The 25,967-nt window shown below is 40.7% G+C and overlaps 1 long non-coding RNA gene across 1 annotated transcript; it reads right to left on the reverse strand.

The window, feature by feature from the left end:
* Window positions 1-779: 779 nt before the first annotated feature.
* LOC138820373 (uncharacterized) lies at window positions 780-18,952 on the reverse strand. The gene is made up of 3 exons (XR_011369852.1): window positions 18,650-18,952; window positions 2,695-2,767; window positions 780-863 (listed from the first exon to the last, which is right to left on the reverse strand). It is a non-coding gene; the product is annotated as an uncharacterized lncRNA (long non-coding RNA).
* Window positions 18,953-25,967: the final 7,015 nt, after the last annotated feature.

The following is a 25,967-nucleotide window of genomic DNA, read 5'->3' on the forward strand; positions in this document are numbered from 1 at the left end:
TGTATTCCTATTTAAACGATTAGTTTTTTCCCTTCCCCTGTACAAATTATACTAACATCAAATACAGTGAAATCTGAGTTATTTTTGTTATGTTAAAAAACGAACTTTACAACTTTGGCCCGGGAATGGGGGAGGGAGGGTGTGGGGATCAGTGTATGGGGAGATGAAAGGGATTGAAGGGGAAACAAAGGAGGAGGCAACAATGCTTGAAAAGAAATATACTCAATACCTTGCCCATGTAATTGCAACTCCTTGGTACGGTATTTTCACAATAAAAAAAAACTTCAAAAAATGTTTATCCCTTAATATAATTCAAATACCAATCAAGAGTAATTTTATATAATCATTACAATTGTCATTTTATTACTATCATAAAACAGAATAAAATACCAGTCCCAATTATTACCTACATATCATTAGTCTTAATTCCTAATCATTATCTAAATATCTTAAACAATATAAATAGTCATGTCTTTAATATAGACATAAATATTCTATCCTTTTTACTTAACATTTTCCAGGGGCATATATTCATGTTTCATTTTTTAAATTTTTTATTTTATTTTTATTTTTTGTGAACATACTGTGCAGAGAGGTTACAATTACATGGGCAAGATAATGAGTACATTTCTTATCAAACATTGCAGCTTCCTCCTTTGTTTACCCTTCACATCCCTTCCTAGCCTTCCCTCACCCCCCCACTCAATTCTCCCCCCCCACCAAAATTGTAAAGTTCGTTTTCCATATGACAACTTGTACTTCTCTTTGTTGCAAGGGGCCACCTGGATCCTTAAACGACTTGTTTTTCCCCATCTCCTCCACAATTTATACCGACATCAAATATAGTGAAAGCAGGGGTTATACTGTGGGGGAGGGACATATAAAGCAACAAAGAAATAATCTTATAAATGCGTTAGAAACAAATGCATGAAAGAAAAAAAACATTTAAATACATATCTAAGGGTTCATTTTCCTTGCATCACACTAAATCTACCAGCACAACTATGTTTATTGCAGCATTATTTACCATAGCTAAAATATGGAACCAACCCAGATACCCCTCAGTAGATGAATGGATCAAGAAAATGTGGTATATATACACAATGGAATTCTAAGCCTCCATCAGAAAGAATGACATTCCCCCATTTATTAGGAAATGGAAAGGCTTAGAAAAATTATAATAAGTGAAGTAAGCCACGCCCAAAGTAACATGGGTCCCATTGTTTCCCTTATTTGCAATATCTAGTATATGTATGAGTCAAGCAGAAAAGGTCAGATAATATATTCATGTTTCTAAGAAATGTTCACAGCAGTTGTTGTTGTTGTTTGTAAGGCCTGGACATTGTCCCAAAGCCTTTTTGTGCTCATGGCCAGCACTGTAGTACTTGAAGCAAAGGGCTAATTGCTGTTTTTGAGTGGTTAATTGGAGACAAGAATCTAACATGAACTTTTCTGTTGGGGCTAGATGTGAAAACAGCTGCTAGATCTCAGCAGCCAGAGGAGCTAGAATTATAGGTGTGAGTTACTGGCACTTGGTTTGATGATTTTTTTTAATTTTAATTATGTTTGAAGATGTTTGTTTCACTGTAATGCACACAATTCTATACATAAATATATATATATATATATATATATATATACATATGTATGATGACAAATTCCCTCTAAAAATGTATAAATTTCCACACATAACATTTATACACACACACACATACACACACACACACACACACACACACAAACACACACATATTTCTGAATATATAGGCTCCCTCAAAAACTTTTATGCTACTATTTTTTACCCTTTTCATGTCAAAGATATATAGTCTATTTTTCCAAAATTTTTCTAGAGTAAAGTGACTAATATTTCAATAGAAAGTAGAATATATTATTTTCAAGGTAATTTTAGATATACACATGATCTTGTAGTAATATTTATAGTAAATTACTTGAAAAAGTTGTGTTCAAACCCTTAAATATTTGTGTGTAATGACAGGGAGAGAGGAAGTTAATTCATACTGGTTAGGAATGTGCAATACTTCAAAAATCGGTTCAATAATTTGTTATAAGCACATAGTCAAGCTACCTGATATGGCTTAGTTTTTTATTTCTTTATTTATTCAAAATTTTAACGTGAATGCATGCACAGTGGTAATATTAAAATTATTAATCAAAATACAAATAATACAAAATCATAGACACATACCAGGCTTTCAATAATTAGCACTTATTATGCTAATAATAATTTTGTTGAAGATGATGGTGACCAGAGTGACCCTGATAATGACAATGTTATGATTGAAAAGGAAAAATTTTTAGACATCTTTGAAGCTAGATTTCCCACATTGAATACATAATAATAAACAGAGTTGGATTACATACAATAAGAATAACAAGAGGAGAGTTTCAATATCAAGAAATACAATCACATAATCAGGTGAGACAGTAAATCCATATGTGATTTTTGCAGTCTCTCTAATGTGTATTCATTCTTCTTGTTGGTATTGTTTGCTTATAAATAAAATCGTTTATTTCCACATGTTTATTATCCCACATAGATAAAATATAATAATCTGAGTGCTTTGTTATCAAATGTTCTTGTTTTTTCTAGCCTTGGGAACTTAGGAGAAACCCTTTCACCACCCACATAGCCAGTTGCTTAGTTATATATCCTTAGAAGGTAACAACACATACCTCAAGCATGCTTCACTCATTAGGCAGAAATCCTTATTCAGTTTTAGTTTCTTTCCAGTTCACTGAAGAAAATCTATGTATAAATTTATGAAGAACACTTGGCAACACATACAGCAATAAGAAAATTTTGATGGACTAAGATTAGTTTTCAACCTAGTGTGATTAGTTCAAGTAACATTCTCATCTAGATACTATTCAATAACGAATGTTTTCCAGTGATATGTTGAGTATGTTCTTCAATGCAACTGTAGACACATGACCCAATTTACATAATACCACTTACATATCTGTAGTTGCCTTCAAAGGACACAGCCCTTAGAGCCAGGAGGTAAAATATATTTTTATTTCTGCATGAAACAATTTGTGACTTTATACCAACAAACTGAATTTGACTCTTTCCTTATTTGTAAACTAGGGTGGAAAATGTAAGGACTCGTCACTTTTCCTTTTTCTTGCTCTAGGAGTAAGCAAATGTATTCTTCAATATTTCTGGTAGATTACATCCATTTATAGATGAGAAATGTAAGGCCAACAGTCAATGTAGGGAGTAAATAATGATACTAGAATTTGTGTCTGAGCTCTTCCCTCTGCATACTTACAAGGAGCAGTAATTTGTTGATGGAGAGGACCAATATGTAAAGACAATGGGGAAAAAACATACTTTGTAAATAGCTGTTTAAGACTAGGTGACCAGTGATGAGTACATGAAACAGACTTGTGTCAGGGGCATAAAAAGGAGTACATAGAAATCATATTAGTGCTGGGCGCCAGTGGCTCATGTCTGTAATCCTATCTACTCAGGAGGCTGAGATCTGAGGATCACGGTTCAAAGCCCGCCAGGGCAGAAAAGTCCATGAGACTCTGATCTCCAATGAAAACCACTAGAAAACTCGAAAATAATGCTGTAGCTCAAGAGGTAGAGTGCTCTCCTTGAGCTGAAGAGCACAGGGACAGCACACAGGCCGAGTTCCAGCTCCATGACCAACCAAAAAAAAAAAAAGAAAGAAATCAAATTAGTAACAGAAACTAAGAAAATCTTGATCGTTCATCTTATATAATGGGTGGAGTAGAAGGGTAAGAAGAAATCTAAAGGGTTCTACATCTATGGCCAGGCAAATGTGTTAGTGATATTCTTGGCGATAAGGATTACAGGTGAAAATGATGGATTTAGGGGAAAAAACTCTCTGATAATTCTAAAGTTTATATTAAACAGATGCAAAGATAGGTCTGTTTAGATATCATCAAAATATCCATGACCATGAATATGAAAAAGAATGATAAAATTGGGGACATTATTAAAAGGAAGAGGAAAAGAAAAGTTATGACATAAGTGTAGCATTGTGAGCACCAGTGTGGACAAGATTGGAAGAAAGAGATAAGGAAACAAGAAAGTAATAAAAACAGATTTACAGAAGTGAAGAAAGGAAAGAATTTGCAGGAAGAAAAGGTCAAAACTGTTACAGAGACATTGAAGGAAATATGCTATTTGGATTTGAAAACTAAAAGGACATAGACAAGTTGTTTTTTTTTGTTGTTGTTTTTTTTTTTTTTTTAGGAGCAGGGGGTCCGGTCATGGGACCTGAACTCTGGGCCTGGGCACTGTTCCTCAGCTCTTCAGCTCAAGGCTAGGATCTAACACTTGAGTCACAGCGCCACTTCCGGTTTTTTCTTTTTTGCTTATGTGGTGCTGAGAAATTGAACCCAGGGCCTTAGGCATGCAAGAGAAGTACTCTACCACTGAGCCAACTTCCTAGCCTGATAGACTGTAGTGACCGCCTACTCGACCAGCGAGGAAAAACGACCACCACACCAGGAGTCTTCTCAGATCACGCTTTATTGGAGAGCCTTTTAGTTGTAGGAGAGCTTGGGCGCGTGAGAGCGTGCACCCGAAATACAGCCGCTTATATAGGGGAATCGGAACGCGGGTCTTTCTATTGTTGGTCGCCTGCCTTTCACCGTCACCAGGTGTCATGGGATTGGCTGGGGGCTCTACCTGGCGCACAGCCCAGGCATCCTGCCAAGCACCGTCTGGGGTGGAAACCTCAAAGCTGCAAGGGAGTGGGCGGAGTCTCGCCTCGGCTCCCTACAGTTCCCCCTTCTTTGTTTTATGGCAACAGGTAAGAGTAGAGGTTGGGCCTCTGTCTAAGACATTAATGAGAGGACCTTGCACTGGCCTTCGCCTGAGGGGCGCGCCTTCCCCAGTGATGACCAGGCCCGTCCGATGCCTTTTTTGCAGAGGTGGGATCTTGGGCATCAACCCACTTGCAACCCAGCATGCTCTTCTTGAGGAGATGAGAACCATCTCCTCAAGTGCAGTGCACTTGCCTTGCACCCTGTCCCAAATTGCAAATTGCATACCTGTCCCGGTGCAATGGGATCCCCTGATCCCTCGGGGTGCTAAGGCTATGCAGAATGGTAAGGCTTAACTGCCTCTTAGGGCCGACAGCCAAATCTGGGGTGAGGATCCACTCTCCAAAGTGGCTAATGCTTGCGAGATAACAACCTTGTCCCTTCTGGTTTGGGCTCGAAGGCGACAGACCAACCATAGGCAGACCACGCATCCTCCCAAGCAGCAGGCTAAAAACATTCCGACTCCCACCCGCTCTTTGGAAAAGGACACCGCAGAGGCAATCCAGTCAGTAAATTGTAACAGCCCACAGCATCATCGGTTTAGCTATCACAGGGATTGCTATTAGCACTGTTGCTAACAGCAGGAAGATCAGCTGAGTGGATGGCATCTTCAAGATGGGGTTCTTCTGCAGTCTCCACTGGCCTGGTCAGTCTCGTTGGCACCCAGTGAGGTACTTCTTGACTCTGTGGAAAAACACAAACAGCTCCCCTGGATCTCGTTATTACCAGATCCGGTCCATACCATTTATTATTAATAACATCCTTCCACATAACCATGTCTTTAGTATCCATGGAGTCTCTTGTCATATGCCGATCTGCGGCAGACTGATCGTTGTCATTTAGAATTAAAAAATTAAGGGTAAAGAGCGCAAGAGAAAGTCTTTCCCTGGGGGACGCGGACTCAGCAACTCCCCCTTTTTGTTTTTGAAGCATTTCTTTTATGCTTCTATTAGCTCTTTCCACTATACCTTGTCCTTGAGGATTGTAGGGCAATCCAGTGGTGTGGGCAACCTGCATTTGTGCGCAAAAGGCGCGAAAACCATGGGAAGTATAAGCAGGGCCATTATCCGTCTTGAGTCTAAGGGGCTTTCCCCAAGCTGCCCAAGCTTCTAAGCAGTGTATTCTGACGTGAGACACCTTTTCTCCTGCCAAAGGTGTGGCATGAATGACACCAGAAAAGGTGTCCACAGACACATGTAAATATTTCAACTTACCAAATTCCGTCAGATGAGTAACATCCATTTGCCATAGGGCGTTTGGTCTCAACCCCCTGGGGTTTACCCCCACATGGGGAGGATGAAGAAAGGTAACACAAGATTTACAGGCTTTAACAATATCTCTTGCCACATGCCTGGACAAATTATATCTTTTCCTAAGGGTATTAGCAGGTACATGATACAATCTATGAAAGTCTTTTGCCAATTCTACAGGATCAGCAGCGACCAGAGCCACAGCCCGAGTTGCCTGGTCCACCAAATCATTACACCTTGCCATCGGGCCCGGCAACATAGAGTGGGCACGAATATGTCCAATATAAAAAGGATGTTTTCTGTTTAAGATAAGGGATTGAATCTGTAACAAAACATTAGAAATTGTACTGGCCTGCTTAACTGAAGCAGCAACTTCAAGAGAAGCAACGGCATTTACAACATATAATGAATCAGAAAATAAGTTAAAAGGTTGATCAAATCTTTTAAAAACTTCAAGCACAATTAAACATTCAACAGCCTGTGGGACATTCGGCCGAAAATTAAAAACTACCGGCTGTTTGTGTCCTTGAACAAAAAAGGCACCTTGTCCAGATTTTGATCCATCCGTGAAGATGGTCAGAGCATCAGCCAAGGGCTCCTTTGAAGTGACAACAGGAAAATACACTAAATTTTTGTTAACTATGGCAAGCAGAGGATGCTTAGGATAATGATTATCAATTACATTTGGAAATGAGCAAACAAGAATTGCCCACATATCCATTGTGGCTGCTAAAATTTCAACTTGCTCACGGGTGTATGGAATAATTAATTTATCTGGAATCTTTGCAAAGTGCATCAAACAATACTTCATACCCAAAATTGCCTGTTTAGCCACTAATTCAGGAAAATATTGAACAGTTTTTGCTCCCACAGAATTGCCGTGGAGCCACAATAAGGGGCCATTTTGCCAAAGAACCCCCGTGGGATAATTTTTTGTTTTTAATATACATAAATCAATAGGTAATTTTAAATCAACCCGTGAAAGTTGAGCCCTAGACAAAGCTGCCTCAACCTTTTGTAGGGAATTTAGTGCTAAAGGTGTCAGGGATCTAGAGGAGGTGACTTCAGGGTCGCCCTCCAAAATAGCAAATAAAGGTAACAACTCTGACCGAGGGAGATTAAGAAACCCCCTTATCCAATTAATATCTCCTGCCAATTGCTGAAAATCATTAAGTGTTTTAAGATGACCAGTTCGAATGGAAAGTTTTTGTGGTTTAATCTCAGTAGGGGAAACAATGGTTCCCAGAAATTGAACAACACTAGTCTGCTGAACCTTCTCAGGGGCAATAATTAATCCTTTATTAGCTAAGGTCTCCGTTACCTGCCCAAACACTTTATGAAGAGTCTCTACCGAGGGAGCAGCCAACAAGATATCATCCATATAATGGACAATCCGTACTTTTGGAAATTTTTCCCTAACAGGGGTTAATGCAGCCCCCACGAACAATTGACAAATTGTTGGGCTATTAGCCATCCCTTGGGGGAGAACTTTCCACTAATAGCGAGCATCCGGGGTTTCATGATTAACCGAGGGCAAAGTAAAGGCAAAGCGCTCCCTATCCTTTTCATAAAGAGGTATGGAAAAAAAGCAATCCTTAATGTCTAAGGCCAGAATAGGCCACTCCCTAGGTAACGCAGACAGCAGTGGAAGTCCCCTTTGGATGGGTCCCATAATTTGCATCTGGGCATTTACTGCTCTAAGGTCATGTAATAATCTCCATTTTCCGGAGGCCTTTTTGATAACAAAAATTGGGGTATTCCAAGATGACACTGAAGGCTCAACATGCCCCAGCTGCAGCTGTTCCTGGACAAGAGTTTGAGCCGCTTCCAATTTTTCTCGAGAGAGGGGCCACTGAGGAACCCACACCGCCTTTTGCGTTAACCAAGGTATGGGTACCACACCTTCAGTGGAAGCTTTGTTTTCAGAGGCCCCTAAGAAAAACCCAAACCCTTCCTGTCCTGTTTAGGAAGTGGCTCTATCGGCTCCTTGCGTCCTTGGAGACGCCGACCAAGCCCCAAGGCTGGCACAAATCCTTGCTGTTTCATCATATTCTGACTGGCCTCAGAATAATCATTAGTTAAAGTTAGCTTCAGCTGTTGCTGCACATCTCTTCCCCAAAGATTGACAGGGACGTCTACCACAAATGGCTGCATTTTTCCAACCTGGCCTGCGTCTGTTCTCCAAGTCAATTCTTTTGCACTTAACTGTGGGGCATCGGCATAGCCCAGCCCTTGTAAGGTCTGGGAGGATTTCTGAGTTGGCCATTGCTTTGGCCACTCCCCTCTTTGGATGATGCTTCGATCTGCCCCTGTATCCACCAATCCCTCAAATCTTCTCCCTTCCACTTGGAGAGTTAGCATGGGTCTTTGGTCTAAAGTTATGGACAGGCATGTAAGGGCGACTCCAGTGGAGCCTAGCCCTTTATCTCCTCTCTCTATCTCCTTAGCAGGGAAGTTGCCATGAAGAGAAGGCAAAAGCAGAAGCTGTGCAATTCTATCCCCGGGAGAAATGGACACCACTCCATGGGGGACATGACAGAGGACCTTGATAGTCCCCGTATAGTCAGGGTCAATCACTCCTGGGAAAATTATTAATCCTCTCCTTGTGGAGGAGGAGCGTCCTAAAACTATTCCTACAGTGCCTTCATCTAGGGGTCCTGTCATGTCTGTCTCCACAATCTGGACTCCCATCTGCTGTGTTAATACCCGTCCGGAGGTGGCACAGAGGTCCAACCCTGCAGAGCCTGAGGTTGCTCTTCTTGGCTGGGGAGTTGTTGCGGGTGCTCTCTGGTAGCCAGAGTCTGAAATGCCCCATAAACTTTCGGGCCCTGGGGACGAGGGCCCTTCTCTCCGTTTTTTGGCTCCTGTTCCGAATTAGTGTTTGGAGTAATTTGGGGGATAAAATGTCCATTGATGTCTCTAACTGACCTGCATTCATTGACCCAATGCTTTCCCTTTTTACAACGAGGACACACTCCTGGAGTCCTTGGCGGCCTGGGTATATTTTGTACAGGACCACCATTTTGTGGGCATTGCTGTCTAAAATGTCCCAACTGACCACACCAGAAACACCCTTTTCCTTTACTATCTTTTGCGGCCCCGGCAGCCGACAAGACAGCAGCTGCCAGCCCCGCATTGGTCAGGGGGCCACCTACTTCTCTGCAGGCTTTTAACCAAGCTTCTAGGCTTTGGGTTCTTACTGGGGTAATTGCCCTCTGACATTCCTTGGTGCTTTGTTCAAAAATGATTTGTTGTACAAATGGCATGGCTGTTTCCAGATTTCCTAATACCCGCTCGGCTGTCTCTAGCATACGGGCAACAAAATCAGAAAATGGCTCATTAGGGGCCTGCATGATTTTTGTTAGATTGCCAGCCACCTCTCCCTTGTTTGGGAGGGCTCGCCAGGACCTGTAAAAAACCTCGTTTACCTGGCGGTATACTTCAAAGGGATATCCTGTCTGGTCTACCGAGTAGATTCCCTGCCCCAGAAGCATGTCTACGGTCCAGTCTGGGTGCCCGTCATGGACATTTTGTCTGTATTGGGCTTGAGCCTTGTCTTGTACAATTGACCGAAAATCAAGGAACTGCCCGTGATTAAGGCAAGTACGGGCCACTTCAAACCAATCCATAGGTGTCATAGCATTAATAGTTAGCCTTCGAAGCAAGGCAGTGGTATAATTGGCCGTCACTCCATAAGTCCTGACTGCCTCAACTAAATCTTTTAACTGGGAGTAGGAAACCGGCTCAAAATTTCTTTCATTAGTAATGGGGTTTTCAAAAACTGGAAAGGAGGCCGCTAATCGCGACCAGGTTCTTTCTTTTATAAAGTGACTCTTCCCTGCCGGCGGGCACGGCGGGGGGGCCGACGGGTGAGGGGCAGCTCCGCTTCCTCTCCCTGGCTGCTGCGGTACTCCCACCCCTAGGGGGCGCCACCCTCCATATCTGTCTGCCACGTGCTCCGCCGCAGCCTCTTCTAAGTCTTCACTATCAGCTGGATCGAGCTGTTCTCCCTCCTCCTCTAACATTTCTTCCTCTGAGTCACTCACAAGATTACTATATTCTTGGTCCCGCCCTTCTACATGTAGGGCTGAGAACCGGTTTGCTTTTAAAGAAGGGCGCGGGAGTCTCCTTGAGACCCCCTCCTCTCTGAAACCCTTCTCCTTTTGTGAGGGCTGCAGCCCCTCTTGCTTTAATTCTTTAGGATCCTTTTCTCTTTTTTCCCTTTTTCTTTTAGGCCTATTTTCCTCCCCCTTACTGTATGCTGACTCTGATAGACTATCCTGATGCTGCGTTAGTACTTTGCGTCCTTCCTGGATTAAATCAAACCCTCCCTCCTTGAGGCAAGTGCGCACCATCAAAAAGACAAGCCACAAGGGAAGAAGCAATGCAAGCAACCAATAAATATCTAAATCTACAGTGAACAGCATACCGGGGGATATTTACCGACGTCTCCTCTCCAAGTGTTGAGTTCTGGCTCCAATTCGGCCTCTCGCGCGGGTCCCGTCCCAGGTTCGTTCCCGGGTTTCAGCACCAGTTGTAGTGACCGCCTACTCGACCAGCGAGGAAAAACGACCACCACACCAGGAGTCTTCTCAGATCACGCTTTATTGGAGAGCCTTTTAGTTGTAGGAGAGCTTGGGCGCGAGAGAGCGTGCACCCGAAATACAGCCGCTTATATAGGGGAATCGGAACGCGGGTCTTTCTATTGTTGGTCGCCTGCCTTTCACCGTCACCAGGTGTCATGGGATTGGCTGGGGGCTCTACCTGGCGCACAGCCCAGGCATCCTGCCAAGCACCGTCTGGGGTGGAAACCTCAAAGCTGCAAGGGAGTGGGCGGAGTCTCGCCTCGGCTCCTTACAATAGACAAGTTCAATAAGAACAGTGTTTTGGTGAACTGGTAGAGATGTAAGTCATATTGATGAAATTTTGTGATATGAATGTGAAGCCATAAAATTCCAGATCCATGAATTCAACAAATCCTGTTGATTTTAAATGTTAGGAACAAATGCTTTTATCCTGACCTTAGAAGTATTATACAGATGTAACTGTCATGACCTTTACTTAGATATATTCTGTGAATATTTTTCAAGACTGTTTAACCAGGAGATTATGGTTGAACTATAGCACAGACAAGCCTAATTTGCCCTACAGTTCCAATGAGTGATCCATGTATCTACATCAGTTTGGAATTTTATTGAAATATTGTTAGCTATGTTTGGTTATCTTTTCAGACTATTCATTATAAACATAGGACAATACCACCAAGTAAAGTTTGAACATTCAGTTTTACTGATGTTACTGAACACTCTGCAAATTGATTCTTCTTTAGAATAGAAAATGCCTCAATAGCCATTGATATGTCATAACTGTCATATACTCTATTTAAATATAATTCTTGTTAGGGATATCTCCATGCTGAAATAACCCTCTCAATGAACCTGCCACAAATTCTTATATGTAGGAAGTGCTCTTATAAACTTCAAGCTTTTATTGAATGGAAGAGTTCAGACATTACCCTCACCACAACGACTAAATGCCTAAAAAGATAAGACATTTTGTTTTAATACCTTTCTTTTATTTTCTGATACACATATGCATTTAGGGAAGGATTCTGATGTAACAATAATACAATGGTGACTTGTAATAACACAACATCTAGGATCTAGTGTTAATTCAGTTACTTACTAATTAGCTCCAAAGTGTGTGGATATTTTTATTTCTCCTGGGTAAACTAATGAGCTCCAAGAAAATATCCCTAAGGAGCCTTTCAATTCAGATATCACTGTTTGTCTCAAAATGCCTTAAATTCTACACCCTCTAATGTGGGCATAGAGTTATACTGTGGAACTTTTCTCCTCAGAGAGTGAGTACTACCCTATTGGTTAACATGGACAAAGTACCTTCATACATAGACTGAGTGTTTGCAAACAAGAAGTGGTATTTGAACAATGTTTTTAGCAGTTTGCACAGAAGAAATGGAAATAGAGCAACTGTGAAATCAAAAGGAACATGCAAAAAGACAAAGGTACAAAGTAGAATGTGCCAAGGAAATGCTGATGTGCAATTTCAAATAATGTGCTCAGGTGTGAGGGTGTGTTCAAAGTATAGCGTCAGAGAATATACTTGGATATCTTGAGAAAAAACTGCATTAAACTATTCTGGGATTATCATACAAGTACAAACTCGTTACACTGACTCTCTAATCAGTCACAACATCATTAATTTAGGGAGTATTTTCCAAGAGCATACTGAGAAAAAGAGGACTCATCACAATTATTGTTCAGGTTGATGTAACGACAATCACATAAAGTTTCTTAGAAGTCTTCATATATTTTGGAGCATTAAAGTGGTAAAAAGCCAAGTAAATATTTTGCATGTATCTAAATTAAGTGGGACATATTATATTGGTGTCTCTTTAACTTGGATGTTATATTGTACTCTAAGTTGGGACAATGATCTGCTTTCAGTTATTTTCTTCTCTTCCCCTTCTTTTGCCCTTCCACTTAATGAGACATACTTGAGCTTGCATTTTTAAATCGTTCAAAATTATATGAATTTCTCCATACTTCTCGCAGCCTCCTATATCTTTCTCAAGGGAATATCTTTTCACTACCATTTTTTATCCCATATGATATTGGATATCTTCTTGACTAATTCAGTGCAAGATACACATTAGACTCATACATATATCTCAACACTTGTACCACCATAAAATCCTATCTTACTTAGAAATCATGATTTCAGTATGTCTGGGGAAGGGACATCTGTCATTTTTGAATGACCATAATTGTTACTTACATGCAAGCATGTTTTAAACCAATATGCCTCTTAGTAGATGAATGAATAGGCATGTCCATTGCGGTGCTGTGGGCTGTGGCATGGACGAGGAAGAAAAATGGTTGGCTACCCTTTGTTATTAATCCTGGGCCCCGGGGCTGGCCTGACGGAGAGTTTCCCTGCATAGGATAAGTATTTTTATAGTTATCCTTTATTGTCTATTTTTGATCTACACACTCTTGCCTAGTGCTTTCCTTTTTTACATTTAGGGCAAATTTCTGTTCCTCTCTTGTTAACATCAGTAGCGTTTTTACAATTCTTCTTTATATGTCCCATTTGACCACATCCAAAACATTTTAGATTAGCGGGTTTGGTTTGTAAAGCATGCAAGGTAGTGGGCATAGTTTCAGCACAAACAACTGCATAAGCCGGGATTCAGATGTAATGTCTTTACACGCCCTTAAATATGTATTTACATCCCCAGATTCTTTAATAGGCAATAGGGCTCATCTACAGTCCTCATTAACATTCTCACAAGCCAACATGCCCAGTAGTTGTTGCTGTGCAGCCTCTCCCACAACAGTAAGTTCCAAGGTCAGTTTCAATCATGATAAAAATTCAACATAGGGTTTATTAAGTTTTTGAATTACTTTTGTCCAGGAGCCATAATGCTCTCCTACCAGCCGAATCCTCTCCCATGCCTCAATACCTATGTCTCGTAACTACTCATGGATCTCTTCAGGAGAGTTCACTTGCATATTAGCAACTGCATATTTTTCTGTTCTACTCAACATGGGAAAGGTTATGACCTATAGGCGCGGATTATTGCTCTGTGCATTTTGTCTAGTCCTTTCTGTACATAACTCAGTAAACCACATTTGCCATTGTAGGTATTCAGGATCCTTAATTAGGCTCTACAAAGCAACTTCCAATCCTCGAGAGCAAAATTATTGTAATGTCGGGCAAGCCCATTAAACAATTCCTTACCATAATGAGACTGAGGACCATACAACGTCACTGCCTTCTTAAGTTTACCAATATCATTGACAACAACACCTTCATATTTGACTGGTTGAGCTAAATCATTCATAGGGGCTGGTCAAATTACAGGATAAGAAAAAATATGCATTTCATCATCAAACTCACTGTCTAAGCCTTCTGTTTTGTGAGGGAGTGACACGGTAAAAATTGCTTCGGCAAGCAGAGGAGCAGAAGGCTGTTTTACTTTCACTTTCTCAGATTCTCTTTCACTCTGCTAATTTCTAACTCCATATGTTGTAATCTTGATAAAATCAATTCCATTTGCTCAGACATTCTATTTACGCTTTCAGATTGTTCTTTTTCAGGCTTCTTTACCTCTTGTTTTTTCTGTTAATTGTGATGCATCCTTATCTATTACGTCCTTAACCTCAGAGTCCAATTGTAAATCTACAATAGAAGGGGTGGCCTCTTTTCTCATTTAAAGCTTTAAAAAGGGTATGTAAAATAGCCCAAATGGACCAAAATCTAACGGGAATCCTTTCCCCTTCTCGAACAGCTCTTTCTACATTATATTTTACTCATTTCCAATTATCAACATCTAATGTCCCTTCAACGGGGAACCAAGGATTCCATTCCCTAACTACATTAATACACATTTCTATGTCAAAAGAAGAAATAGTTATACCATAAGCAGCAAGTAAATGTTTTAGCATATGTAAGTACGGAGTAGACTTAACTTGTCCCATCACCCTGTAATTAAAAAAGTACTTACCTGTATATACCTTCCTGAACTCAACACTTCAGGGTCCCTGTTTGGGTGCCAGTTGGCAACGTCTAAGGCATTGGGGTCCCTGGGTAAGGGTCACAAAATCACCAGGATACAGGGGATACAGAGTGCAAACAGCAATTGCCACTACATGCTGTGCTTTATTGCTAGTGGGTATTTAAAGACAAGCAAGTATTATATTTGCCAAGATTTAGTCAGGAAATATTCACACAAAGAATTTCAACAGATACAATTTTGCTTAAACTATGAGACAATGTCTTTGTATATTTTTATCTAAACTATTTTAGAGCAAGTTCAAACCACTTCCCTGTACTCAGGAAAATGCTTGACTAGCTGTTCCTCTATGCTTATGTAAGCAGAAGAGCTACTTCCTCAGCTCCCAGGAATCTGACAGGAGCTTTGAGATAGGGAGAGAGAACATATTCCCTCTATAACTTGGCATGCCAAGAGCTTTCCACATACACAAATACAGTCCTCAGATAATCCTGAGGCCGGAGCCTGCATCATTCTGCCCCTCCAACACAGACCATGAGGTTTCACACAGATTGTCTCACCAACTCTTCTATTGATTTAAGCAAAACAAAGCAAAGCAAAGCATACAAAATTGACTTTATGGTTAATTAAGCTGCTATTAAAGATTCTAGGCAGAACTATACTGTTAAATGATGAGTTAGTAAATATGGTTTGTAGATACTTATCTCACATGTGTCACAAAAATAACCATGGATTCATAACTAGAAACTCTGAAGTGTACAGTATATTAATTAGGTGAGTTTCATTCGGTACCCAATGAAGAGAACACCACACGGTATTCATTCAGGTAAAGTAGTTTATTTACTGAACTGCTGCCAATGCCATATATGGTGGAAAGCCATGTAAAAAAATGGGGGACCCAACCTGGGAGAAGTATGTATCTATGTAAAGGACCAGATGAGGTGTGGCAGTTTGAGGGAAACTCTGGCGACACTGGATCTGGATGTGACTTCAAGTTCTGGAACTCACCTCTGGTCAGATGGAAAGTGTGACCAGAGGCTGACCAGGTTGTGACTTAACAGGATGGGGAGGTGGCTAACTCCAGGTGTGCCAGATACTAGGCAACACATGAAGGGTTGAAACTTAGCCAAGAAGTGTGAAGGTGTCTGAATAGGGTCTGCATGGCCTGGGGCAGACCTAACACCAAATACAGGTAGTACTTCTGACATATGACTCCTGACTCCAAACAATTCATTCTCAATCATTTTCTTTCTTTCTTTCTTTCTTTCTTCCTTCCTTCCTTCCTTTCTTTCTTTCTTTCTTTCTTTCTTTCTTTCTTTCTTTCTTTCTTTCTTTCTATCTTTCTTTCTTTCTTTCTTTCTTCCTTCCTTCCTTCCTTCCTTCCTTCCTTCCTTCCTTCCTTCCTTCCTTTCTTTCTTTCTTTCTTTCTTTCTTTCTTTCTTTCTTTCTTTCTTTCTTTCTTTCTTTCTTTCTTTCTTTCTTCCTTCCTTCCTTCCTTCCTTCCTTCCTTCCTTCCTTCCTTCCTTCCTTCCTTTCTTTTCTCCCTTCCCCTCTCTCACTTTTATTTTTTTGTTCGGTCATGGGGTTTGAACTCTGGGCTTGGGCACTGTCCCTCAGCTCTTGAGCTCAAGGTGAGCGCTCTACTGCTTGAGCCACAGCGCCACTTCTGGTTTTTGCGTGGTTTATTGGAGATAAGGGTTTCACGGACTTTCCTGCCCAGGCTGGCTTTGAATCGCAATCCTCAGATCTCAGCCTTCTGAGTAGCTAGGACTACAGGTGTGAGCCACCAGTGCCCAGCTCTCTCTCTCTATCTCTCCCCTCTTTCACTCACCCTCCCTCTCTTCCCTACTTCAGTATTCTCAACTCTCAAATAATGAACACTTGCTAAGTTGAACTCACAGGCTGGGAGAGCAGCTTAATTGGCATATGTGAAATTTATTTAATGTTTCCTTACACCTCTACCACAGGTCACTGGAATCAAATAATGAACACTCAGCAGCATAGCATCTTAAGCCATTTGTAGGAGGAAAGCAAGCATGCTCACTGCATTCTGTGAGGTCGACCCTAGGAAGGTGGGGCAGACTCCTCCCTCATCTTGCTAAAACTCAGCCCAGTTTCTGTATCAGTAGAAGTTACTGCCTACAAGTGTCCCAGTTACCCAAGTGACACAAGTACTAGGCAGAGGCTTAGCCTCTTGTGGTTCTGAGATTAATGGCATGATTCAACATGATCCACTAGTTTGTTGTGATTGGGACTTCTAAAATTTTTGGTTAGACTATGTTCAAATTGTGATCTATTTATTTCTGATTGCTAACCATGATTATAGATGTGAACCAGCACATCAGACCATTCAAAGTTCTTTATCCCACATGGAAGACGTGAAGTTTATTTTACCAAATGACATACAAGTTGACAGACATAAAAGTAAGTCCTTAATTCTGGTCAAGATGTGTTATTAATGTGAAACAAAATTACTTAGCAAAATATCTGACTACTGTGATTATACTTTCAAACTTACCCTAAACTTTAATATCAAATCACCTATATTAGCCAATGATTCGCTCAAATTACCTGTAATCATTTATGTCTGCCATATCTTCTAGAAGTATGGAGAACTGGAGCTCACACAATTAACTAAAGTGGTAGAATTTGAGAGGATCACAGTTCTAAATCAGTCTAGGAAGGAAAGTATCAGCCATATCAACCTACTAGGTGGGTATATTGGAATGCAATCATGATCCCTGTTTTTTGGGCTTGGTGTAAAAATTGCTACTCTATGAGTAAAGTAAATTAAACAAGAAAGGATTGGTGGAGTGACTCCAGTGGTGGAATACTTGTCTGGCAAACACAACATCAAAACTCAAATCAACTTACTAAAGATAAAATAAGAAAAGGAAAAAAAGAACAACTCATACTGAGCATGCATTCAATGTAAAGATTTACACTACATTATTGTAGTTATAATACCATCATTTCTAGGAGCACACACATTTTGTGTGAAGACTAAATGAAAAAAATGACACCCTATATATAAAGCTTTGGTAAAACACGAGTCTAACTCACAATGGTGAACACTTAAGATTGCATGTGCAGTGGTGTTGCAGGGATGTTAAGGTTTATGGAAGTCCATGAACTTGACATGATGAAATTACCTAACCATACATAACCATACAATTAACTGGACAGATACAGTTGATATATATATTACACACACATGTATGTATATATTAAGTGACATATAAATAAAATGAAAAATTTATAAGGAATAGAGCTAGATGCCATGTTTGACTCAAGCAGAAAAGGTCAGATAAGTTGGTGTTAGGGAAATGAACTCTAAGGTATGTATTCAAAAATTTTACTTTCATCCCATTTTTTCTAGTACATTTATAAGTTTAATTCTTTGTTGCTTTTTATGTCCCTCCCCCATGATATAATCCCTGCTTTCACTATATTTTATGTTGTTATAATTTATGGAGGGGAAGGGAAAGAAAATCATTTAACTAGGAATTACAGGTGGACCCATTGCAACAATGAGACGTACAAGTCCTATGTCTAAAATGAACTTTACAACTTTGTTAGCGGGAGGTGGAGGGTCGGGTAGGCTGATGGGGAGAGGATGGGATGGGAAGGGGAATAAAAGGAGGAGGCTACAATGCTTGATAAGATATGTACTCATTATCTTGCCCATGTAATTTTAACCCCTCTGTACAGTATTTTCACTATAAAAAATATGAAGAAAAAGAATCAGCTGCTGTGGACTAAAAGTTTGCAATAATCCTTCTAAATTAATGACTGCACATGTTGTTACATGTCTACCATCCCAACTCCAGAGGACCAGGGCTGGTGAAGGATACCTGTCACAGATAGGAAGACCTCGAATAGCCCAGCAAGAGCTTATATTGAGGCTCTGTTTCAGAAATTCCCAAGACAGAAAGGTGGCTCCTCAGAGCCAGTGAGAGGACACAAGTCGTGGGTCATGGGGCCCTCAGAGGGGTGTCTGACCCGGGGTAGGGGTGGTTTGGGGGCAGCCACTCACCTGTGCTGCTGGGAGAATTTGCTTTAGGATGCTCCAGGTCGAGCGAGCAGTGATGGCAGTGGCATTGCAGACACATGGCCTCAGAGCAAAGAACCTGGGCCAGGGAGCAGGTTGGGGCTCTATGCGGCCTGGCAAGGTGCCATTGCCTGATGTTTGAAATTCCGCACCTTGGGAAGGAGGGAAAGAAGCCAGGGTGAGGGCAGGCATCTCAATTTCCTTCTATATTCCAAAGTTGCCTGGAGTCTCTTCCTCACCACTCAGCCATCTCTACCTTCCTTAATTGCTGGTAGTGGTGTAAACTAACAGAAGGAATCCTTGTGCTACCAGGCAGCATGGAATGTGGGCGTGACCACCATTCTTGTATCTCATTGGTCAGAAAGAACTATGAAAGAATGGGGGTGTGGCCAGAATCCTGTGATGCAAGCAGCATGGGCACAGTCAAGAAATAGCAGCTCCCCCAGCCCTTTTCTCAGGGAACAATGTCCAATTCAGTTGGATACAAGAGGGTGACCTCATTTAGCTGGATGGTTTCACAGATTGTTGTGTATGTCTGTTTGTTCCCATTCCCAGTCCTTGTACTCAGGATATGTGCACAGTCTGTGAGCTGCTTTTGATCAAGGCTGGCCTTCCACACTAGAGCCACAGTGATTCTGGCTTTGTTGGCACTGAAGTTGGACTTCTTGCCTAGGGTGTCTTCGACTATGATCCTCCCTTGTAAGTATCAAGGAGGACTGCTGAGAGCCACTGGTGCCTGCCTAATCATTGGTCTTGTTGATGTTCTTGGACAGACTGGTGAGTTCCCTATCCTCGGGTTTAAGTGGTGGGAGCTGTAGCCCACAGTTGGAATCTTCGTCCTGCCACCTCCAAATGGAAGGAGATCCTAAGCAACATATTCCTGTCCATATGATTACCAATGGAATATGATGAATGTCATGATTGAAAGAGCAGTTCTTGAATAATTCTAGGATAAAATTATACACAATTATGTTATAGGACACTGATCGATGTTAGTTAATATTTTATGAGGCATTTAAACAATCACATTAATAAAATGGAGGAATAATGAAATACCTTAGAATTACTATGCTATTACATACTATAAAGGTGCCATTTTTCTGCCAAGACTGAGACTGGAACTGGTCTTGTTAACTCTGTTGCACTGTGTGGGAAGGGGAAACTGGACTCCTAGAAGTCAAGAAATTCATGTCTATTCTTTAGGCCTGAAATAGATCCCCACCACTAGAAAACATCTTATTCATGTACAATTTACATATATGATTTATATTTATACACATATGTTGACTCCATATTGCATTCAGTGCAGTTATTTTATTTTTTGTTTTATTCATGTATTGACCATTTATTTTGACTATTATGCACATAAAACATTGATTACATTGATTACATGAGATAGAGGTCTGCATATGTATTCCACTTCATACCTGACACCCAGGACTTTCACAGAAAAGGAAAACGTGTGTCACCATCAAGTTCTTACTCCACAATTCATTTTTGGGGAGTGCTGGCATCTGACCTCATGGCCTACAAGCCTACAAGGCCCAATTCATGAATGGTTGAGTGTCAGCACGCCATCCTGGGGCAAATTGAGCTGACAGGCTGTTGCCAGGACCTGAGCTCAAGCCCCAGGGGTTAAAAAAATAAGAACAGATTGACATGCAGATGGAAGTATGCTAAAAAATATGTGTTTTTACAGAGTATCGGAGATGTCTATACATTATTCAGTTATATAGACTACATTCCTACCAATTCCTGGATATTAGTCATGCGTCCATGTAATTAGTGTTATTGTTTTCATCCTTATACTATTAATGAAATTAATCAGTGTCCTGAAATTATTGTGTTCCTGTAAGTAATAATATTCATTTTATGCTTCATAAATATTAAATAAAATCAATTAGCTTCCTGAAATGTTGCTGTCTAATTTTATAGGAGCATCATTCTTGATCAACTCATCGAACCTTGACATTGATAATATTCCATTGTTCTTCCTATGGATGGGAACCATTTTCTTAGTATCTCCTGCCATTGGTTGGTGTTAGGAGGGGGATTCAAAATCAGGGCCTATGTTGCCATGTGGGCCTATGGCTTCCCAGCTAGTCTGCCAGCCTTCAGCATTGCAAGGTGAAGTACCCTTTGCAAGTGTCATTCAGACCCATGAGGGTCTCCATGCAAAGGAAGAAAACTTAAAAAGGCCACATTTTTCTGTGAATTGCTTTCCCTGAAAGACCTGGGGGTCTAGGATCCCAGAAGCAGCTGTAGATCTAGTGGCTGCACCTGGCCGAGGGTGATCGAAGCTGAGACGGAGTTGCCACAACCTGACTTCAAGCACCATACTGAGAAAAGTAAAATAAAAAATTTAGCTCCCTGACTTGCAATTCACACAGTTTATTCTTACAGGCTTTGGATTTGAACTCAGGATCTGGGTAAATCTTGAGCAATGTGGATGAAGGGGAAGATCACTGTACTTGAAGATAAGAAAGTCAGGCCTCTTCACTAGTTTTAAATTCAAGCCCCAGCCCTGGAAACATACTATATATATTGTAAAGATAGGATTTATACTTACCTATATATGTTCAGTCCATACATGTTTGGTGGGGTTGTTCCTTGAAATTTTTCTTTTATTCATTTATTTACCATTGATTGTACTATGATGAAACCCATTCCGTTTATTACATTGATGACATCCTATCACAGAACATCTAGATTTGTACAAATGTTCTTCAACATGCCAGGATTCTCAGGATCACCCAGGATATTCAGAGAAAAGGAAAACAAGTTTCACACTTGGCTTCTTACTCTACAACCCACTTGTTGGTAGTGCTGGTATCTGAACTCAGGGCCTAGTAGGACCATTTGTCCAATAAGTCAAGGTGAACACACCAACCTGTGAACTATGGAGCTAGGCCATTCCCAGGATCGGACATTGATCCCCAAGGTGGTCCACTATAGTCATAAATTCATAATTTACACATACAATCTATATTGACATTCATGTGTCAACAGCTTCTTGTGTTTAGTGAACTTCTCCTTATTTTGTCTCTATTTCATGGAGGTATTGTGTATTTTACTAAATATGGTGACAGGTATAACTTTGCTGACATGGATGACAACCTGTTCCTATGGTTATAGGGTTGCCTATGAATTCCCCTTCTTGGTTAAGACTCAGGACTTTCACAGGAAAGGAAAAGGTGTGCAACAACTGGCCTCTGACATCAGGAATAATATTTTGTCAGTGCTGGGATTTGAACTCAGGTCTGGGTATCTCTGTTGCACTGTGGGGGAAGGGGAAGCTCACCATCCTTGAAGACTAGAATTTCAGGCCTGGTCTAGGGCCTGATTTGAAGCCCCAGCACTGGACAAAATCGCAAGCCTACCTTTTTTAAACATAGGATCTCTCTTTACCTACAGGAGTGGTATGTATCTTGCATTCAGTGTAGATATTCTTTTTATTTTCTGTCTTATTCATTGATGTATTGTGCATTTTATTGAATATGGTGACAGATATAACTGTGCTGACATGGATGACAACCTATTCCCATGGCTATAGATTTGCTTATATAACATTCTCCATCCTCGATGAGACCCAGGATATTCACAGAACAGGAAAACATATGCAACCTTGGTTTTCTCACATCAGAATGAATCTTTTGGCAGTGCTGGAATTTGAACTCATGGCCTTTCAGGCCCAATTGGTGAATAGGTCATGTTTAGCACAGCAGCCTGTTAGCCTCTAAGGAGCTAGGCCATTCCTGGGACCCGAGATTGAGCCCTGGTGGGTGGGCAATATAGTCATAAATTCATAATTAAACAAAGGATCTATATTTCCAAACATGGGTGGGCTGCATCTTGCGTTTGGTGTGGTCATCCTGGCTGAGACCCAGAATTTGCACAGCAAAGGAAGACAGGTGCAATGACTGGCTTCTCACATCAGGGTGAATTTTTGCCAGTGCTGGAATTCGAACTCGGGGCCTAGGTGGCCCAACTGCCCAAACGGTCCACATGATCACACCAGACTGTGAGCCACTAAGGAGATGGGCTCTTCCCAGGAACTGAGTTAAAGCCACAGGGAGGCAAAAATAGTCCTCAATGCATCATTGAAACATGGGGTGTATATTCACATCAGTGTGCGGACTGCATCATGCATTGAGTGTACTTATTGTGTATATTTTGTATGCTATTGATGGATGTATTGTGTATTTTCTTACGTATATGATGACAGGTATAACTGGACTGACATGGATAACAAGTTATTCCCATGACCACAGGGTGAACCATGCATTCTGTATCCTAGCTGAGACCCAAGACTTGCACAGGAAAGGAAAATAGATGCAACAATTGACTTCTGACACCAAGATGAATCTTTTAGCAGGGCTGGGATTTGAACTCGGGGCCTACCAGGCACAATTGGTGAATGGGTCCACATGAGCACACCAGCCTGTGAGCGACAAAGAGCTAGGCGTTCCCAGTACCTGAGTTTGAGCCCCCCTGGGGGGAGAGTGGGGAGCACAATAGTCATCCATTCAAAAGCTGAAGGTAGAATGCAAATAAGTACATATTTGTATAGAGTAGGATTCTGGTGACCTGTGATGGAATCCAATCTGTGAGTACCTATTTTCTGTTGCATCCATTTCATGTATATGATGATTATTGTCATGCTTCATCAACTCTTCTTTACAAATAATCTATACCCCATGAGTCTTATGTATCCTTTCCTACTCACATCATGCATGAACTACTTATTCAAGGATGAGATCTTTCGCATGCCATGGCTCTTCCTAGGTCCAGAAATGAGTATCTCAGGATCTCCCGCCATTCCCTCCTCCTAGGGGGACTGAATTCAAGCCTTAGTCCTGGAAAAAATACTTCTTATATACATTTTAATGATAGGATTTATACTTACGTTCAGATGTTCAGTCCATATTGTGTTTGGTGCGTTTATAAATTTTATTTCTCATTTTATTCATTTATTTACCATTTAATGTATTGACTCTGATGACACCTCTACCATTTATTACATTGTAGATGTGTTTTCCATCATGCTTGGCAATGTGAGGATCTGAACTCAGTGCCTAGCAGGCCCAATTCATGAATGGGTGAGTTTAAGCATGGGAGTCTCTAGCCAATGAAGCTGTCAAGTGGTTCCCAGGCACTGAGATCGACCCCCATGTTTGGCCAAAACAGCGATACATGGATAGGCAGACGGTGGTATACAAATAAATGTATATTGTTAAAGAGTGCCAGAGCCATCTATCTATGATTGAATGACACCTACTACATTCCTACCAACTTGTAGGTATTTATTATACCACCATTGAAGGAATATTATTCTTTTTATGCTTAATAAACTATACGTTAATCAGCCTTCTAGGACTATTGCATCCAATTTTAGACTAGACGGATGCATGAACTACTCATTCAATTGGTATTCCCATGCATAGGGATGAGTCTCTTGTGATCTCCTGCCATTGGTGTCAGGACTGGGATTTGAACCCAGGGCTTATGTTGAAAGGTTGGGTTATGGCTTCACTGATAGCTTACCAGAATCAGCAATTGCAGGTCAGGTCTACTTTGTAGCCATGTTATTCAGGCCCAGGATGGTCACCATGCCCCCCAAAATCGTAAAATGCCAGTCTTCTGCAGATCAACACTTTTTGTGCTTTCCAGCTTTTTTTTCTTCCTGCAAGCCCCCTGGCCTAGGATCTCAGTATCGGCTATGGGTCTGGAGACTGCACCACAGCCTAGGGAGATCCAAGCTGAGGAAGTGTTTCCACGACCTGAGTTCAAGTCCCATGGATGGCAAATAAATAAATAAATAAATAAATAAATAAATAAATAAATAAATAAATAAATAAATAAAATATTAATTATTTAACTAAATAAAAAAAAATAAAGCTCCCTGGTTTGGAATTTCTGCCAGTTTTCTTTCCTAGTCTGGGATTTGAACTCAGGGTGTTGGTAAATTTGTAGCAATGTGAGGTAAGAGTTGCCACAACTTGAGTTCAAACCCCGTGCCAACCAAAAAAGAAAAATTAAGTCACTGACCTCGGCAGGGTGAAGTAGTTATGGAGATGGGAGGGAAGGGATGGTCGGGGGAAAACAAAGAAAGAATCAACAATGCTCAATAGGAAATATACTCATTACCTTGCTCCTGTAACTGTAACCCCTCTGTAAAACACATTTGCAATAAAAAAAGTACAAAAAAAGAGACACAATATCATTCTCAGAGAAGCACTTTAGAGGTAAGGAAAGGATGTCTGAATAGCTGTACAAATTCCACACTGCTTTATTTTAATGTTCAGTATGGAACTGAGTAAACATAACTGCTTCCATTAAAAAAAAAGAAGTCACTGTCTTGGAACTGGGGCCAGTATTTCTGCCACTGCTAGGATTTGAGATCACTGTCCAGGTTACTCTTTTATACCATGGGTGAAGGCGAAGCTCACTGTCCTTGACGAAAAGAAATTCAGGCTAGAGTTCCCAGGGCCTGAATGAAGGCTATGCAATGGAAAAAAATGTTTCTATACATGTTTAATATATGATATAGACATACATATGTATGTTAATTTCATATTATGATTTTTATTATTGATTTTGTATTTTGTTTTTCTTTTATTCATTTATTGATTGATTATTTTATTTAGTATTGTTATACACATAATATTTATTACAATTTGCACATCTATAATAAAATTCTATACAATAATTTAGGATGTTGACACATTTTTATTAATATTTTATTAAGTGTTGAAACATATTACAAAATTAAATGGAAGCATTTGTCACAGTCTTCACATGTTTAGAGTCTCTCCCAAGTATGAGCTTTATACAATCTTTGGACATCTTCCTATTGGTATTTCTTTAAATGATTTATAGTCAGAAACCTTTTCCTGAGGATAGGCAATAAGGGATAAAATTGTAAGAGTGGGGCTAGAAATGTGGCTTAGTGGTAAAGAGCTCACTTAGCATGCATGAATGCCAGGGTTTAATCCTCAGTACCACATACTCAGAAAAAGCCAGAAGCTGTGGTGTGGCCCAAGTGGCTAATCTTGAGAAAAAGGAGCTCAGAGACAGTACCCAGGCCCTAAGATCAACCCCAAGGACTGCCAAAAACAATAGATGAAACGTCAGTGGCTCACACATGGAACTCTAGCTTCTCAGGAGGCTGAGACTTGAAAACCAAAGTTCAAAGACAGCCTAATCAAGGAAACCTGTTAGACTCTTATCTCCAGTGAACCTCGAAAAGACCCCATGTGGCACTGTGGCTCAAGTGGTTGAGTGTTCGCCTTGACCTGAGGGT

This window comes from Dipodomys merriami, unplaced genomic scaffold (assembly GCF_024711535.1).
Source record: "Dipodomys merriami isolate MVZ:Mamm:240054 unplaced genomic scaffold, mDipMer1.0.p SCAF_87, whole genome shotgun sequence".
NCBI lineage: Eukaryota > Metazoa > Chordata > Mammalia > Rodentia > Heteromyidae > Dipodomys > Dipodomys merriami.